Consider the following 16626-nt stretch of genomic DNA (forward strand, 5'->3'; position numbering starts at 1 on the left):
ATTGTCATAGAACAGCCAGAGGTAATCTCCAGCGCAAATAATGCTTTATTCTCACCTAGAGGCCAGCTTTTTAAAATCAGAGGATACATCATCACACACATACATACACTACCTTTGAAAAGGTGATTGTGAACCCAAAATGAATACTGAATGATGAGACTGAAGGTCTCATACTTTGGACACATTGTGAGATTAGAAACACATTAGAAAAGGTGACAGCACTTGGCAAAGGTGAAGACGGTAGCAAAAGATTTCGATGTATGGCTGTGAAAGCTGGGCAGTGGGGAAAATCAACTCATTTGAAATGTGGCGCTGGAAAAGAGTTCTGCAGATACCATGAACTGCTAAAAAGACGAATCAATGTACTTTAGGGCCAGTCAATCCCGGGCTTTCACTTGAAGTGAAGTTGACTAAAAGGAAACTGTTGTACTTTGAACATATCACAAGATGCTGTAGTTTGCTGGGAAATATAATAATGGAAAGAAGTAGGAAAAAAGGGACACAGTGCTACAGGTGGATCGATTGGATCAAGGAATCCACAGCACTGAGTTTGCAAGATCAGAGCAGGAGAGCTGATGACTGGGGATCTTGGAGATCTATTATTCAGAGAGTTGCCACAAGCTGAAGTTGACCTGCTGACAAATAACATCTCCAAAAAAGTAGGAATGAAAGACCATTTTATAGACGATTTGGCTCAATAAAGAAAGCCATGGTCTTGAATTTACAAGTCTGTTAATAACCAGAGCTTGGGGTGTGTGTCTCCTTCATGATAGGATCACTGTAAGTCAAAGCTCCCTTGAAAACAAATAACAACAAAATCGAAGGGGCGGGTTTGTTCTTTGTTTTATTAACTACTGATCTAAGATGTTTTATTTGTTTCAACCGCCTTTGAAAAGGGAAATTCTGGCTTTTAAAAGGGAGAGAATCGTCTGCAACAGTCTCCGATTCACAGCTCTCTTCCCAATCTCTTATTTAAAACAAACCAGGTTGATTAAAGGAACGGCAATTTAAGAAAAGACGTAGAAGGAAAAAGAAGGCAACCAATTGACCTTAAAGCGCCTCATCAATCTTCCGGCTTCTTAGTTAATGTGGAAGTGATTACAGACCGGGGATAGTCTCTTGGATATTGTGTTGTAATCATTCACTTTCTCCAAAGAGTGAGAAAAGGAGGACGCTGGTGTTGTGTTGGGAATTATTCCAGTTGCATTTGAAACGATTATGCCTCTGATTAGAAATACAATATAACAGGGTCCATTATTGGACTCAGAGTTTTGGGTATCAATCCCAGCAACCACAAATCATTTAAGTGCAGATCATCTAGGTTTCTGAAGTGGCTACTTGTAACATATACTTGGGATTTTTGGTCTCAGAGTGTCAGAGCTTGGAAAGGTATAGTCCCCATTCGATTATTGTCTCAATTCTGAGTCCCTCAAATAGTTGCATTTTTGTGAAGTCGGAGGCTTTCATGGCCGGCATCCATAGCTTTTTGTGGGTTTTTCGGGCTATGTGGCCATGTTCTAGAAGAGTTTATTCCTGACGTTTCACCAGCATCTATGGCTGGCATCTTTACAGAATGCTCTGAAGATGCCAGCCACAGATGCTGGTGAAACGTCAGGAATAAACTCTTCTAGAACATGGCCACAGTAGCATTTCTGTTGCTTATAGAGCATAGACACCTTAAAGGCATCAGATCACCTCTAATCATGGAAGTTAAGCAGGGGCAGACCTGGTTAGTATTTGGGTGGGAGACTGCCAAGGACTCTCAGGTGCTGTAGGCTGTATTTCAGTGGAAGGCAATGGCAAGCCACCTCTGAATATTCCTTGCCTTTTTCAAGAATCAAAATTAGACTTGCCCAAAAGAAAAGAGCAAAGCAACCCTCGTTAAAACAGAAGATGCTCCCATCCATGGATGTGAATGATCTTCTCTTCTCTCCCCTTTATCTCATTACTATAAAACTCTGATCTTTCTTCCTCTCTCTGAGATAATAACTGCCGGACTGTCCCATAAATGAATTGTGAAGTGTAATTTCAGCTCCTGTCTTCATTGCAGGCGCTGGGGATTTGGAGCGCAGCCCTTCGGGCCAGGCAGCCTGATATGGGAGCTCCAGTTCACCCAAATGGCAACTTCCATCTTGGCTCAGATCTCATTTGGGAGCCGCTTTGTAGTCCACTTTCCGATGTCAGCAGACGCGACATGTCAGACCTAATTGACGCACAGCATTCAGAGAGTTTCTGAAACAGAGCAGCAATGAACCAGCCTTCAGCTCCACAACAATAAATGTTTAATACAGCTTTTGTTTTGCTCTCCAAAGGAAACAAGTGACTTCGGAAGGCACCAAGGGGCTTGTTCCTTGATCAGTTATCCTGTAGCAACAACCCCTGAACTCCCTTCAATGGGTTTATACAAAACACAAGGCCAAATGAAATGTGACATAGGAGAGCCACATCTTCTATGTTTTGTTTAACAGAGCTAATAGCTGCTGGTGGGATGTATGTGTGTGTGTGTTGCAAATTGGTTTAGGACCATAGTGTTGCAGCACTGGGAACTGAGCATCCCTCCATGCAATTTTCCCATTTAAAATCCCTGCTCATAAGGGACCCAAATCTTTTCCAATCCAGAAGCTGGGTGGGAAGGATATTAATTTGGTGGCAATAGTTAAACTTTATTTTCAGGGTCATGGCCCCTTGTTATCCTTACATTCCATCATCATCATCATCATCATCATCATCATCATCATCATCATCATCATCTTCATTGTCAACATCATCATCATCATCGTCATCATCATCATCATTCTACCTATCCAGTGGTGACAGGCCATTTACATAGTCTTACAGTAAGACTATGCAGTCTTGCCGAATATGGCACAGTTAGGGATCCACACGGCTCTAGGTTATGAATCTATAGCTATAAAAATAATACATAGAGAGATCTTGTAGCACCTTTGAGACCAACTGAAAGAAAGAAATGGGCAGCAAGAGCTTTCGTAGACTTCAGTCTACTTCCTCGAAGTGTACGAAAAGCTCATGCTGCCCATTTCTTTCTTTCAGTTAGTCTCAAAGGTGCTACAAGATCTCTCTATGGACTGATTCTGTGGACTAACATGGCTATATGTCTGAATTCTACCACAATGATGATGATGATGATGATGATGATGATATTAGCCTGACAATGGATTTCTTCTTGGTACTCTGTCTATATGCTCACCACAAGACAGGGCTGTAGCCAGGGTTGTTTGCTAAGTGAGGTTGCTAGAAGGAACGTGGGCATCTCTCAGTTGTGGTTTTGTTGCATTCCAAAAAGTTTCATCTAAACAAAGAGGTAGACCCCATTCTAGATGGAGAGACTCATGAAGGAAGGTACGGCTATATGTCTGCAAGACTTGAAGGACTGTTGAGGAAGGTGGCTTGGAGGTCTCTCATTCATAGGGTCTCCATGGGACAAGTGGACTCAAGGACAGTTCACAACAATAAACAAAGACTACCAAAATACTCCTGCCGAATGGAGTAGCTTGATCACATTTTTGAAGTTCCTTGCCCTTTGGATTCTAAAGATAAAGAGGGTTGCAATCTTTAATTGATTAATTGGTGTGATTAATCAACCAAAGCATTAGTTGGAAATTGAAGCTTCAGTTGCAGAGAGACGTTTGCCCTCCATTTAATTGATGGCGGAGATAGCAAGGGCACGAGCAGCATCTCTTTCAAAGAACCTGCTCTTTTGCAAGCCCTAATGATGTTTGTGTCCAATTTGATGGGGTTGGGGAAAACTTTCAGCTGACTTTTGCTTTTGGTGGATATCCAAAACTAGCAGAGAATCAGAAACTTTATAGCTTTTTTTGCAAGGAACAGAATACGGAGATATTGTCCTCAAGGGCACCTTCTTTGGGTTCTGGCAAAACTAATATCAGTGGAATTAATGATTTAATCAATTCATCTCATAAAAGGCAGATAATCTATTCAAAGATAGCAGAAGCCCCACAAAGTGATGAGCTTGCTGCAAGCGATAGCCCTACAGATATGTCCTTTTTGTTTGCATTTTCCATAGGGAACATCCAGGTATTAATAGGTAGCAAAGTGCTTGATGTACATTGTGGATGGATGAGCGCCATGCATTGATGCTCATTGGACATCTTGCTGGTGTTGCTATATATCTTTGCAACTCAGTAACAGGGTTTCTCAGCCCCTCTGCTTCCTAGCTAAATATATGTAAAGTTGGGATAAGTAAAATGTAATATAGGATTCTGGCGTATATTATTATTATTATTATTATTATTATTATTATTATTATTATTGCAAAAGCCCTCCTCCTGACCTTGAATAACAAATTCATTGGATCTCCATTCTTGTTTATTTAATAATTATGAAGCATGATTATGGTAATGAGTCAAGTTCAGATCTGCGCATATTAGCCATGCATTTTAATGATCTGATTATACAGACTTGAGATACAGTAGATTTAATTTTATTTCAAGATGTTTTTTGGCAGGCTGGATTTGAAGGAAAATGAATGGGGAAGAAGAGGGAAAAACCAAGCAGATTAGTGACAGCTGTGGGGAATTATGGCGGATATGCCATGAAATAAGGAGAACAGAATGAAAGAGCGTCACCACTGTACGCATGCAAATCAGTCCCGAATGCCGACGTACTTCTGAATGACATAAAACAATAATGCCTTTTGACTTCAGTTCCTTGGATTCCTACTAAATAAACAAAAGGATCCTTGAGAGATGGCATTGCAGAATGCCTCAAAGATAGGTTTTGGCGACTGTTAGGGGTTAGAGGCTACTTCCAGTTGACGTTGTGTTCTAACAAAAGGCTTTCCTATGCTGAAAAAAAGCAAAGAATGTGGCAAACCCCCTATGCGCCTGAGAAAGTTGGAGTGATGTAGTGTTTTGAATGTTGGGCTAGGAGATCAAGGTTCAAATCCCTTCTTAGCCATGGGAAGCCACTGGGTAATCCTGGGTCCATCATGCTTCCTCAACCATAGGAGAAAACAATGGCAACACGTTGAAGTGCTGCACAAATCGCAGTCTCTGAACAAATGCCAAGAAAGTCCCATGATAAGGTCTCCATAGGGTCACCATAAGTCGGAAATGACTTGAAGGTACACGGCAACAACAACTCATGTCCCCCTTAGAGCATTTTGGGGCAACATTTCTTGAACTTGAAAGTTCAAAAATTTGAAGTGGAATTTCAGTTGTTTTGAGAAACTGGCGGTCACAAAAATGGCCCTTTTCCTGGGGTCACATCTGACCCATGGGCCACACATTACTCACCCTGTTCTAGCAACCATCCTCACTTCTTTTATTATTTTAACCTGTGAACTTAACATTTGAAGAAAGTACAGTGCGCCCTTGCCTTACGCAGGAAATCTGTTCCGGACTCCCCCGCGTAAGGCAAATAGCGTGTATGCTCAAGCCCTATTGGATATAATGGGGCTCGTGCATGATGTGAGGTGCGGCGCATGCGCCACTGTTTCTCCCGTTGTGCAGGTTCCAGCGTAAGCTGAAATTCGCTTAAAAGGTGCTCCATGTATGACATGGGTACACTGTATAAGTTAAGTCTTCCTATCCCAAATACCAGGCACCAGAAATGTTTTGGATGTTGGATATTTTTTTCCAGATTTTGGAATATTTGCACATGCACAATGTGATATCTTGGAGATGGGACCCAGGTTTAAACATGAAATTCATTTATGTTTTGTCTGTACCTTAGACACATAGCCTGTAGGTTATTTTATAAACAGTATTTGTGTACGTAGCATCGTTTGTGTACCCTGAGCCATCGGAAAGCAAAGGTGCCAATATCTCAGCCGCCTACATGGACGTTTTCGGATTTTGGAGTATTTCAGATTTTGGAATGCAGGATAAGGGAGACTCAACCTGTAAATAACCTCTTTTAGTTGCACCTGGCTTACAATGCCTTTTCTCTGTCCCATGCTTTCCTTCATCTCTTTCTTCTGCTGCTTATGCTCCTATCAGGCAGAATCCAGGAAGCACTGCCGCATTTTAGTACACATACTCTTTGGCTTTTATGGCTCAGGTAATTAGATTTCACCATGTCTGTCTCCTTCTGGTGGCTTGGAGTCTGCCTCTCAAAGTAATTCTTTTTAAATGTATAGACTAGACGGATCTCTCATCGTCTGGGAAAACATTGTCTGATGCGGTACCCATTATAGTGATTTCAAACGATGAGCAACTGGTTTTGTGCAGCATCCTAGAAAATTAGATGATCCTTAAATCAAGAAACTCAGAGAGGAAGGCAATGCAGCAGCCAAAGGCATGATGAAAGACTGGATTTCGGCTTGAAAGGAAGATTGGAGATTCGAGGCCAGTGAGTTAAGAAAAGGACTTGGACAGTGTCCATATTTAAGTGGACGCACCTCACGTGTTCACAGCCTTCACCACTAGAGTGAGATAGACACTAGTCTTTACATGATAAATGGTTATTTCTAAATCTGTGCCTATAACTAAACGTTAGGGATGTGCAGAAGTCTTACTGTTGCTGAGATTTCTAGTCAATACTGTCTGCCTCCTGGAAATGGTTAGACAGATCCTCAAGGAAAATAATGAGTTAGCTAAGGTTTAAAAGGTAGGATTTATTCAGAGTAGGTTTATTCAGTAGGTTTCCATGGCTGAGTAGGGATTTGAACTTGGGCTCCCAGAATCCTACTCCAATACTCAAACCATTATAATGCACTGGCTCTTTCCCTAGGAAACTGCTAGTCCTTTCTTTTGCACTAGTACAGAAGTGACATACTAGTGAGGAGAATTATTATTATTATTATTATTATTATTATTATTATTATTATTGTGGTTTTTGCTGTGCCATTGTGTCTTTTCCCTTTGTGACATGTTCAAGCACATTTATAGGAACACACAACGGTCTCACTTTTATGGGGGGGGGGTGTACATAATATAAATCAGCACATGTGTTGTTATGCATTCATTATGCTTCTCGACCTTTACATCAAGCGGCAAAGTTGTATGTACAGCTGAATGCACGCCCAGGTGAATGTGCAACTGTATCCACATTGCATGCACACACCCAGAAACGTGCGCGTACATCACATCTACATCCACAATGGCACTGCATGAGCAACATGACCCTCGCAACCCCGAACTGAATGGGGATATTTCACATCAGAGAAAATTGTCTGGCTCTTTTGTATCGGAAGACCAACAGGATTCCTTGCAATCTATTCAGTGCTATCGCTTTTGCTGGTCAATGCAACAAGACAACAGTTATCAGATTTCCCAGTACTGTCCATTTTACAGAAATATGCCCAGGGCACTAAAATATACACGTCTTTTATCTAAGACTAGCAAAGAAAGAGAGACGATAGAGATAAAGATAGTGATAGTGATAGTGATAGAGATAGATGGACGGGACCATTCTGTGGAGGCTCATAGTAGTTTGCAGACAGATTCCCCCCCCCCCCCCCCCCGATATCTGCCCTTTATTTGTAAAAGGACAAATCAAACCAGGATTTGCATCATGAATATAAATCAGCACAAGCACGATTCTGCTACTTTACGGTTTGTTGTGCTTAGCCCCTTCAAAACACAGCACACTTACAACATCTTTCTGCTCAAGTGTATAAAATCAAAGGTCTGCCTAAATAGTAAACCCCTATCCTCCAAAAAATTGCAAACCCTGGACTGGATCATATAGGGAGATATAGTCTTTTAGACTGTCTAAAACGTTCAGTCTGAGGAGTTTATCACAAGTGCAAAAACGGATGTTTAAATTGGAAAGAAACCCGCAAAAGTGGGTTGGTTTTCACACAATGTCATTGTTAAACTCATGTTAACCTGAACAGAAAGTGGAGGGAAGGTTGACAAACTCCGCTCTTTTTTACTTTTGGAACATCCTGAAAGTAAAAAGGAGCAGCTTAACCTGAATGGAACGATTTGAAGGCACACAACAAACAACAACAACAACAACAATAACAACAAAATGGTCAGAGACCAGACACCATTGATCCCATGCTGAAGCTGCGCAGGATGAAGATAGGAGAAAAGCATTTCTGATTGAATCAAAGGAGCCATGTTGTCTATAGGACTCTAAAAGGCTTTGCATGACACTGAATGAATTGGGTCTCACCTTAGCAGAAACACAATGATGATGATTTACAAGGGCCACATTCCTAATCAATTTATACTGGTCAGAAGTAAAACGTTGTGTGCAATCCTCTTTCATGCACAGCTTGATATAAATCACAGTTTATCGTCATTATTATTTTATTTTTGGGGGCCGTTCCTGAAACTGTATTATTGTGGCCCAGTCTCTCCGTATCTTAAAAGCACACCTGCCTTCCCCTCTGGATACAGTGAGAAAGCTTGCAACTTCTTTATCAACCCTGTTCTCCAAGGAGGAGGTGGGGTGGGCTCTTTTTAATGGGTATTGCTCTTGGTGTCAGTAGGAAATGGATTCCCTCTGCCCCTTTATCCTTCTTTCCCAAGGACTTGTAGGAAGAGATAAACATGTCTGGGAGTGAGGAGTTGTCATTGAGGGTGGCTGCCTTGAACAGGCTTTCTGCATTAATAATGGAACCCATCGAAAGGACATTGCTCAGGCAGAGAGTTCTGCCTTGGGACTGATAGCACTTGCCGCTCACTGATGAATTGTGGTGCTTCCTCAGATGCTTAGGTAGCGCAAGGAGGGTGCATCACCTCACAGTCCAGAGTGCTACAATCCATCTTCCTTGCTTCCATTTGGGAGCCAATGGTTGTCATACCAGAGTTTGGACAATGTTGTTTCCAAGGTCCAGAAAAGAACCCCCTTTCCCCTACAGTGACCCCTATATTTGTAACTTGGAATTCCCTACTGCCATTATGGTAAAGGTCCCCTATTGTTGTTTCCAAGCTCCAGAAAAAAAGCCAGTAATCCTTACAATGGTAATGATTATATTTTTAGACTGGAATTCCCTACTGCAGTGATGGTACCATTGCCATGATGGTAAAAGTCCTCTATTATTATTTCCAAGGTCCTTTACAATGGCAATGATTATATTTATAGGCTGGAATTCCCTACTGCAGTTATGGTACCATTGCCATAATAGTAAAAGTCCCCTAATCCTGCTTTACTGAGCATCAGTGAACAATGGGAGTCTGCTCTCCTGTTGACTGAGGTGCAATAGACTCTTTCTGCTCATCTCCTTCCAATGATTTCTGGGGAGAGGAGGAATTGCAATAGGGATCCTGCTCCTCATTGTTGCATGAGAGATTCCTGGTGGAAAGAGAGAGGAAACATCAATCTGATGTGCTCCGATCAACAGGAGGACAGACTTCCATTGCTCACAGCAGCAGTTCAGTTCAGTATAACTGGTTGGCCATTGTAGCCGCCTCTGCACTGAAGAATTAATGCCGTTTGACACCACTTTAACTGCCCTGGCTCAATGCTCTGGAATTCTGGGATTTGTGCCACAACAAACTACAAATCCCATGGGTTCCATAGGATGGAGCCATGACCGCTAAAACAGCATCAAACTGCATTAATTCTGCAGTGTGTCAGCAGGCAGTGCATGCCAATTGTTGGATTAAATTCGTCTTTGCTCTTATACAGCAGGGACTTTTCTTCTTATGAATGCTTCTTGGAGTGCTACAAATCCCAAGGCATTCCACACCTCTTCTTTCATTCCTTTTTTTCTCTGACAGATTTTTTTTTAAGATGGGAGAAGGGTCAGAAATATGGATGGGGAGGATGTTGTTTGTTTCCTGAAAAGGACTTATCAGAATTTGCAAGCAGATAAACAAATCCCTTACATGTGGAGATAAACTGCGAGCAAAGCAGGCCTTATGGGGGAACAGCCCAGATCCCTGCTCCCTTCAAACAAATGACCCGGTGGGTTCCCGAGCGAAGATGCTCACACATCTCAAGCTGAGCTGGTTGTCTTTTAATTTCCCTGATGCGGATGACCCTTTCTGCACTCCTTCTCTGCTCCTCTGCTTCGTCACTTTGCTAGACGAAGTTCAAAGCCTATCCTGACAAACCCAAGCGAAGTTTTAATTAGACACCTAATCAGCGGCTCCACAAACAGCTTAAAAGGTTAAAAATTGCATACATTATATGGCTAACGTTGAAACACAGGCTCTTTCTATGCATAAATATGGCTTGCAATTAACCGGAGATCAGTAAAACGCTGTGAGTATACACACACATGCGTTTGAGCGTTGGACTACGACTCTGGAGACCAGGGTTCGATTCCCCACTTCGGCCACGAAACCCACTGGCTATACATGGGCAAGTCACACTCTCTCAGCCTAAGGGGAAGGCAATGGCAAACCCCCTCTTAACAAACCTTGCCAGTGATAGGTTTGCCTTCAGGTTGCTGTAAATCGGAAACAACTTGGAGGCATACAACATCAACAAATGTTGCTATGCTTTATCAAGAGAAGGAGAATGTCCTGCAGGGTTGGAGCCATTTTAGAAGAAGAAAAGGATGACTTTCTCATGCCATGTCAGGGAAATCGTATGCTCAAACATTCCCTCCAAACATATGGATTCATGTTATAGAAACCTTTCTTCCATGCCAGCCAGAGTGGTGTGGAAGTTCGAATATTGGTCTGGGAACTGGGAGATCCATGTTCCCATTCAGCTATGAGACTTAGCTGGGCCAGTCACTCTGAGCTGTCATTCTGAACAGGGTCTTTTTGACCCACCTGAAAAATCGGTCAACCATGTCTAGTGATGGAGGACAGTGCTGCTGGTGAGTGGGGTGCTGAAGGATGAGGTGACCAGCCCTGTCCTACTAGTGAGGGATACTATGGGGGGTAGAAGCAAGTACCTCTATAGGATCCTATCACAACTCTTTGTTGCAGTGTTGCACACTGGTGGGAGGAGGCTGGTCATGCCATCCTGCAGTGCCCTGCTCACCAGCAGCACAGACCTCCATCATTTTGGAGAGCCGACTGGTTTTTAAGGTGGGCTTCTGGATCATTTGCTGTTGTAGCAATACTTCCACAATTACAAATGAGAGTGTGAATCAGTTGCAATGCCGTAAGTCCAACTTACAACATTGTACACGACCATCGGGATGCCAGCCATCAATTTTATGTGTCCTTCCTCATTTATACTATTTGTCCGAGCAGAACCAAACAGCCCAGGACCTTTTATTGCTTGAGCCGGGAAACTAAATGGTGTTGCCTTCCTCCAGCCAATGGAACAAAGCGTGTAATATCCAAATTTAGCTTGTTAGAGTTGGACACCTGAGGCAGACAATCTTATCAGCACTTCACCCTGGGAAGAAGAAGAAAAATACAGTGATCATCAATAACTAGCAATTTCCTGACCTTCCAGGGCACTTGGACCAGCTGCCCAGGACAGCCATTTCTCTCCATGCCTCATCAGCGCATAGCAGGAGCTGGCTGCCACTCTGCCAGCTTGCACAGTCAGGGACTTTCTACAAGTAGATTGTTGATTCCAGGGCATGCACTTACAAGCACTCATTTCAGCTTCTATGGCTTCAGGCAGCAAGGTGCTGAATCTACTCCAGGGTTTAGTTTAAACTTTAAAGGTTGTTCCTTGTTGTTAACTGCCCCTGAGTCAGCCCTGACTCATAGCGACCCTGTGGATGAGACATCCCCAAGACCCCTGTGCTCCATGTTCTGCTCAGGTCCTGTAGATTCAGGCTTGCGGCCTCCCTGATTGAATCTATCCATCTAGAGTGTGGTCTTCCTCTCTTTCTTCTTCCTCTACCTTTCCTAGCATTATTGTCTTTTTAAATAAGTAATGCCTTCTCATGATGTGGCCAAAGTACAACAGTCTCAGTTGTTTCCCTTGGCTTCTGGGGGGAGTTTCTAGTGAGTTATGCCTTCTCATGATGTGGCCAAAGAATAAGGCATAACTCACTAGAAAAGATGACAATATAGGGAAGGTGGAAGGCGGTTGAAAGAGAGGAAGACCACATACCAGATGGTTAGACTCAATTAGGCATGAATCTACAAGGCTTAAGCAGAGTAGTGGAGGACAGGAGGTCTTGGAGATGTCTCATCCAATGGGTCACCATGAGTCGAGGTTAAGAACAAAAAACCACAAAGATGATGGTGGTGGGAAAGCATATTTCATTGTTTAGGCCAAACCATTCTATTGATCCCAGTGAGACACACTTCTAATACTCATCCAGCTTGCATGCCAGATGTTGACTTCCAACTTTCCTCTCTCTCCCTACACAAAAAGATGCAGGCAGGCACACTATGCCAATAGATGAGGAGACAAGCTGTTCTCCTGTTTTATTGAAATGGATGTACAGATTTGGAGAAGTCCTCTGCTTTTGTCTCCTTGGGTTGTCTCTTTCTATAGGTCATTATTATTTAGAGTGCTCCTAGCGAGTAACTGCAGACCATCGATTGTTCCACATGGTGTCCTTTTGAGGTTCTTGAAACCCATTGAGAAGGATAATGGGAGCTGGACTAATCACGAGAGCGAAAAAAGAGGCGGAAAAAAAGATGCACGCTAGAATGATCAGAGGAGATATTCATCTCTAAATCTGCACAGAGCTTGTGTAATTATCAGAGTGTGCTTAAATACTTCTTGAGAGTGGCATTCATTATGAGATTTGGTTTTGCAATCGATATGGTATTTCACCCGCATGCGGCCGAGCCTTTGATTTGGACCATTGCTTTAAATGGGGGAAAAACAACTTGGAAGAGAACAACAAATCTTAAACAATGGGCAAGTTGTCAGTTAATGTCTGCAGATGCTGCTGATTAAAATGGCTGCGCTGACAATTACATTCTGTTCTGGCCGATCGTTTCCTCATTATTCCCTCCGACGGAACGAACAAGGTGAAGGCTTCATTTTCCACGTCTCGGGACTGCAAAATGGTTCCAACAATGCACTCTCTTTAGCCCATCTTCTCATTATTGTGGCTACAAAGCCTCATAAACAGGGGAACGGGATGCCTTTGGTGCTTTGTCTCGTCTCCCAGAATCCCGAGCGACGCAACGCTGCCGACGGATTGACCTCTCGGCACAAAGCAACCCTGAAGATCAGAAGCAGAATGGAGCCCTGAGGTCTCATTGCATTTTGGTCAATTAATCTTTAAAAATATGGTCATGTTGCTTCAGTAGAATTGCTTGAGGAGGAGTTGATTGACTCGACCACAATAGAGCGCCTGAAAGGCAGACAATGCTTCGCTCTTCACTCCGAGGCAGGAAACAAGAGCCTTGGATTAAAAAGAAGGCTCAGAAAGAAATCTTTTAAAAGGATGTCCCCCCCCCCCTTTTAACCTTATTTTCATCTCTCAGAAGTATCAAAAGCATTCTTGAAAAGGAAAGGTGTGTGTGTGTCGAGGGGGGATACCTGTCGGCGTGCTTCTTTCAAGAAAGCAAATAAATAATTTAGTGGCCTCGCCACAAAGCTGGCATCCACTTGGCTAAACTCACTCTAATTGGCAAAAAGCTAAGAGAACTACCCCTTGACCTGTTGACTCCTACTCTCTTGTGCTTGGCTACCAGGAGGAGGCCAGTCCCACCCAACCAAGGATTAAGGAGACTTCTGCAGTATAGAGATCAACCTGTAGGGGTTGATAGTTGCCTTCAGAGAAAATAGAGACCTAGAATCCCTGAGACTTAAATTTAAACTTAGATGATCTAGAAATTTTGCAGAGTTGGGTATCTCCCCCCCCCCCCCCCCTCCACTGCCCTTCCTTTGGTGACAGGATAGTGGTTATTTCAGGAGTCTAAGGAGTTTATCACATGCACTTTTCAGCCTGATACATGCACTGGATGGGATCGGGCTGGATCGGGTTTTACTGCACACAAAATTGCTGTTGTGTTGCCATCTGACCATGATCCAACCCCAAGCAGTGCTCTAGAGTTTGATTTTGGTAAGATGGAAAGCTTTCGCAGTACCAAAACTGGCTGCCAGTGTACTGCTTGGGGATGGATCATGATCAGACGGCAACACAACAGCAATTTTGTGTGCAGTTAAATTCATTTTCCTTTGTTCCAGCCCGACCCCGTCCAGTGCACCGATCGGGCTGGAAAGTGCATGTGATAAACTCCTAAGTTAGAAACTGAGTCCTGGATGGGTCTGGCAATCCCGAATTTTGACTGGGTGCTTTGCTTTTTGAATTGCATATCTGAGGTCTCCCGCCAACTTGGTTTCCTCACTGCAGAAATAAAGTGGTTTGAGACCACTTTAACTGTCGTGGCTCTGTCCCGTGCAATCCTGGGATTTGTAGTTTGGTGAGATACTTGACCTGGTCTGTTAGAGGACTCTGGTGCCAATAGTGGAGATGGGCAGAGGGAAACAAATAGGTGGACAGAGTTATTGGTTATGTAAAAATAAAAATAAGCACTTGCCGCTTTTTAATAACTGAGTTTGATTGCATTTCTCCCCCTACCAGATGCATTTCTTTGTTCATAAAATGTCAGATCTTTTTATTTCACCTTTGCCTCTGGAGCAGGGGAGCTTATAAATAAAAAGGGAGACAATGAATGATGCAGTTTTCATATCCCTTTTGTATTTTCAGGTAGGACTTTCTTTTGACTGAGAACAAAAATGCTAATGGACAATAGCAATGCGCTGCTGAATCCTAATGTATGTTTTCACATAAGCAAGCGCCTCTGTATTATGTGGGTTTCCTCTGGAGTAAGTGTGTTCAGGATTGCACCAGCTTATCCTAAACTTTGGCTGCACTTAATTCCAGGTACTTTGTTTTTTGTGTTGGAAATACAATTAATACAAAAACATAATTGTAACCTGGCTTTCAAATAATGCACGTAATACTTCTCATTTGTCTGCTCAGGAAGAGCTTCTGGGGAGAAGGTCTGCAACCATTTTAGCCAAGCGAGATAGGCAGCAGGGATAAAGCAGACAAAATGGGTGGCTTGCTGTATGATCCTTAAGACTCCCATTGATGGTGATGCCTTAGAGTTGCTACTGTGTATTTGCAGGTGGCCTAATGACACACACAAATTTGTGACAGTCATGTGTAGAGAACAAATAAGCTCTGCTGATCAGGGACTGGAAAGAAAGCTAATGGAGCTGCCTATCATCCAGCAAGAGCTCATTAGTTTCTGCATGCATGGCTGGCCATATACCTGGATAGCTGGATACCTTTTCTATCAATGAATGGAAAGCTGCTATGGGGTGTGCAGATGGGGCACTACTGGCTCTCTACCATTGCCAAGTGGGACAACCAGTTACTTCCAACTGGAGCTCAAGCAGTTTAACCCCCCCCCCCCACCTCCACCCCACCATTTGCAACCAGAAGAAATTCAGCACTGGTAATATAACCATGTCCTCAACTCAGAGTCAGCCCTCGCCATTTTATGTAAGGGGACCATCTTACTATGCCATTGTATTTAAAGGGACTTGAGCATCCATGGATGTTGCTATCCACTGTGGGTTCTGGAACCAAACCCCAGTGGATACCAAGGTCCCACTATATTGCTTGGTAACTTTGAACCACTGGAGTAAAAATAAACATGCAAGACTCCAGCTTTGTGTAAAGCTCTATAGCACAGAAGGCAATTGGCAATAAATAGATAGAACTGAAGTAGCTCAATGATAATGTTCTATGGTTACAAATATATATGTGTGCACGCACACACACACACACGCACACACATACACTTGTTGTGTGCTTTCAAGTCGTTTCTGACTTATGGTGACCCTAAGGAAAATCTATCATGGGGTTTTCTGGGGCTGAGAGTATGTGACTTGCCAAAGGTCCCCCAATGGGTTTCCATAGCCAAGCAAGGATTTGAACCTGGTCACCAGAGTCCAAGTTCAATGCTCAAACTGGTATGCCATGCTGGCTCTCATATATAAATCAACAGGTCACTTGAAGGCGCATACAAACACACAGACACATGGATACATCCACATCCACATGCACATACATGCAATGTGTATGTGTATGTGTGTTTGTATGCACCTTCAAGTGGCCCGTTGACTTATTGATTTTCTAGGGTTTTCTTAGACAAAGAATACTCAGGACTAGTTTCGCCAGTTCTTTCTTCTGAAATACAGCCTACAGCACATCATTGGCGATCTCCCATCCAAGTACTGACCAGAGCTGACCCTGCTTAGCTTCTGAGATCTAATGGGATTTGGTGCCTTTAGAATATTTTGGTACTGTGCATGATGTATGGCTGTTGAATTGTTTTAGTGCTATTGGTGAAATTTGAATACAACTTAATTTAAAAGTAACAGAATGATGGCACATGTCTCCTCCTCTTCCTCTTCCTTTTCACTCCTTTCCTGATAAGTCACCCAATGGGTTTCATGGCCAAGCCAGGAATTGAACCCTGGTCCCTGGAGTCGTAGTCCAACACTCAAACCACTCTGCCATGCAATGGTAGTGTAACTAATTCCTTTCTCCAAATAACTTCCCAAGCTCTGGTCCTGTTATCAGCGATTCGGTTATCCCTGCAGCTCCTCACCCAACAAGCACTTCAGGCGCTGAAGGTTATTTCCCCCCTTCTGCAGAAATAATGAGATACATGACACATAATGTCAGGTGTCTGACTGACAAGAAAATGTATTATATTTTACATGGATTTGATGTCACATTCGGAGATAATAAGGGAGTTTGATTGATGGAGCCTTTTTAAGAGCATCTTGCAATGCAAACATTTCACACGTCTGGCTTAATTGCCCCCCTCTTTTCCT

Source organism: Sceloporus occidentalis, unplaced genomic scaffold (genome assembly GCF_023333645.1).
Source record: "Sceloporus occidentalis isolate IW3139 unplaced genomic scaffold, rSceOcc1.0.p SCAF_8, whole genome shotgun sequence".
Taxonomy (NCBI): Eukaryota; Metazoa; Chordata; class Lepidosauria; order Squamata; family Phrynosomatidae; genus Sceloporus; species Sceloporus occidentalis.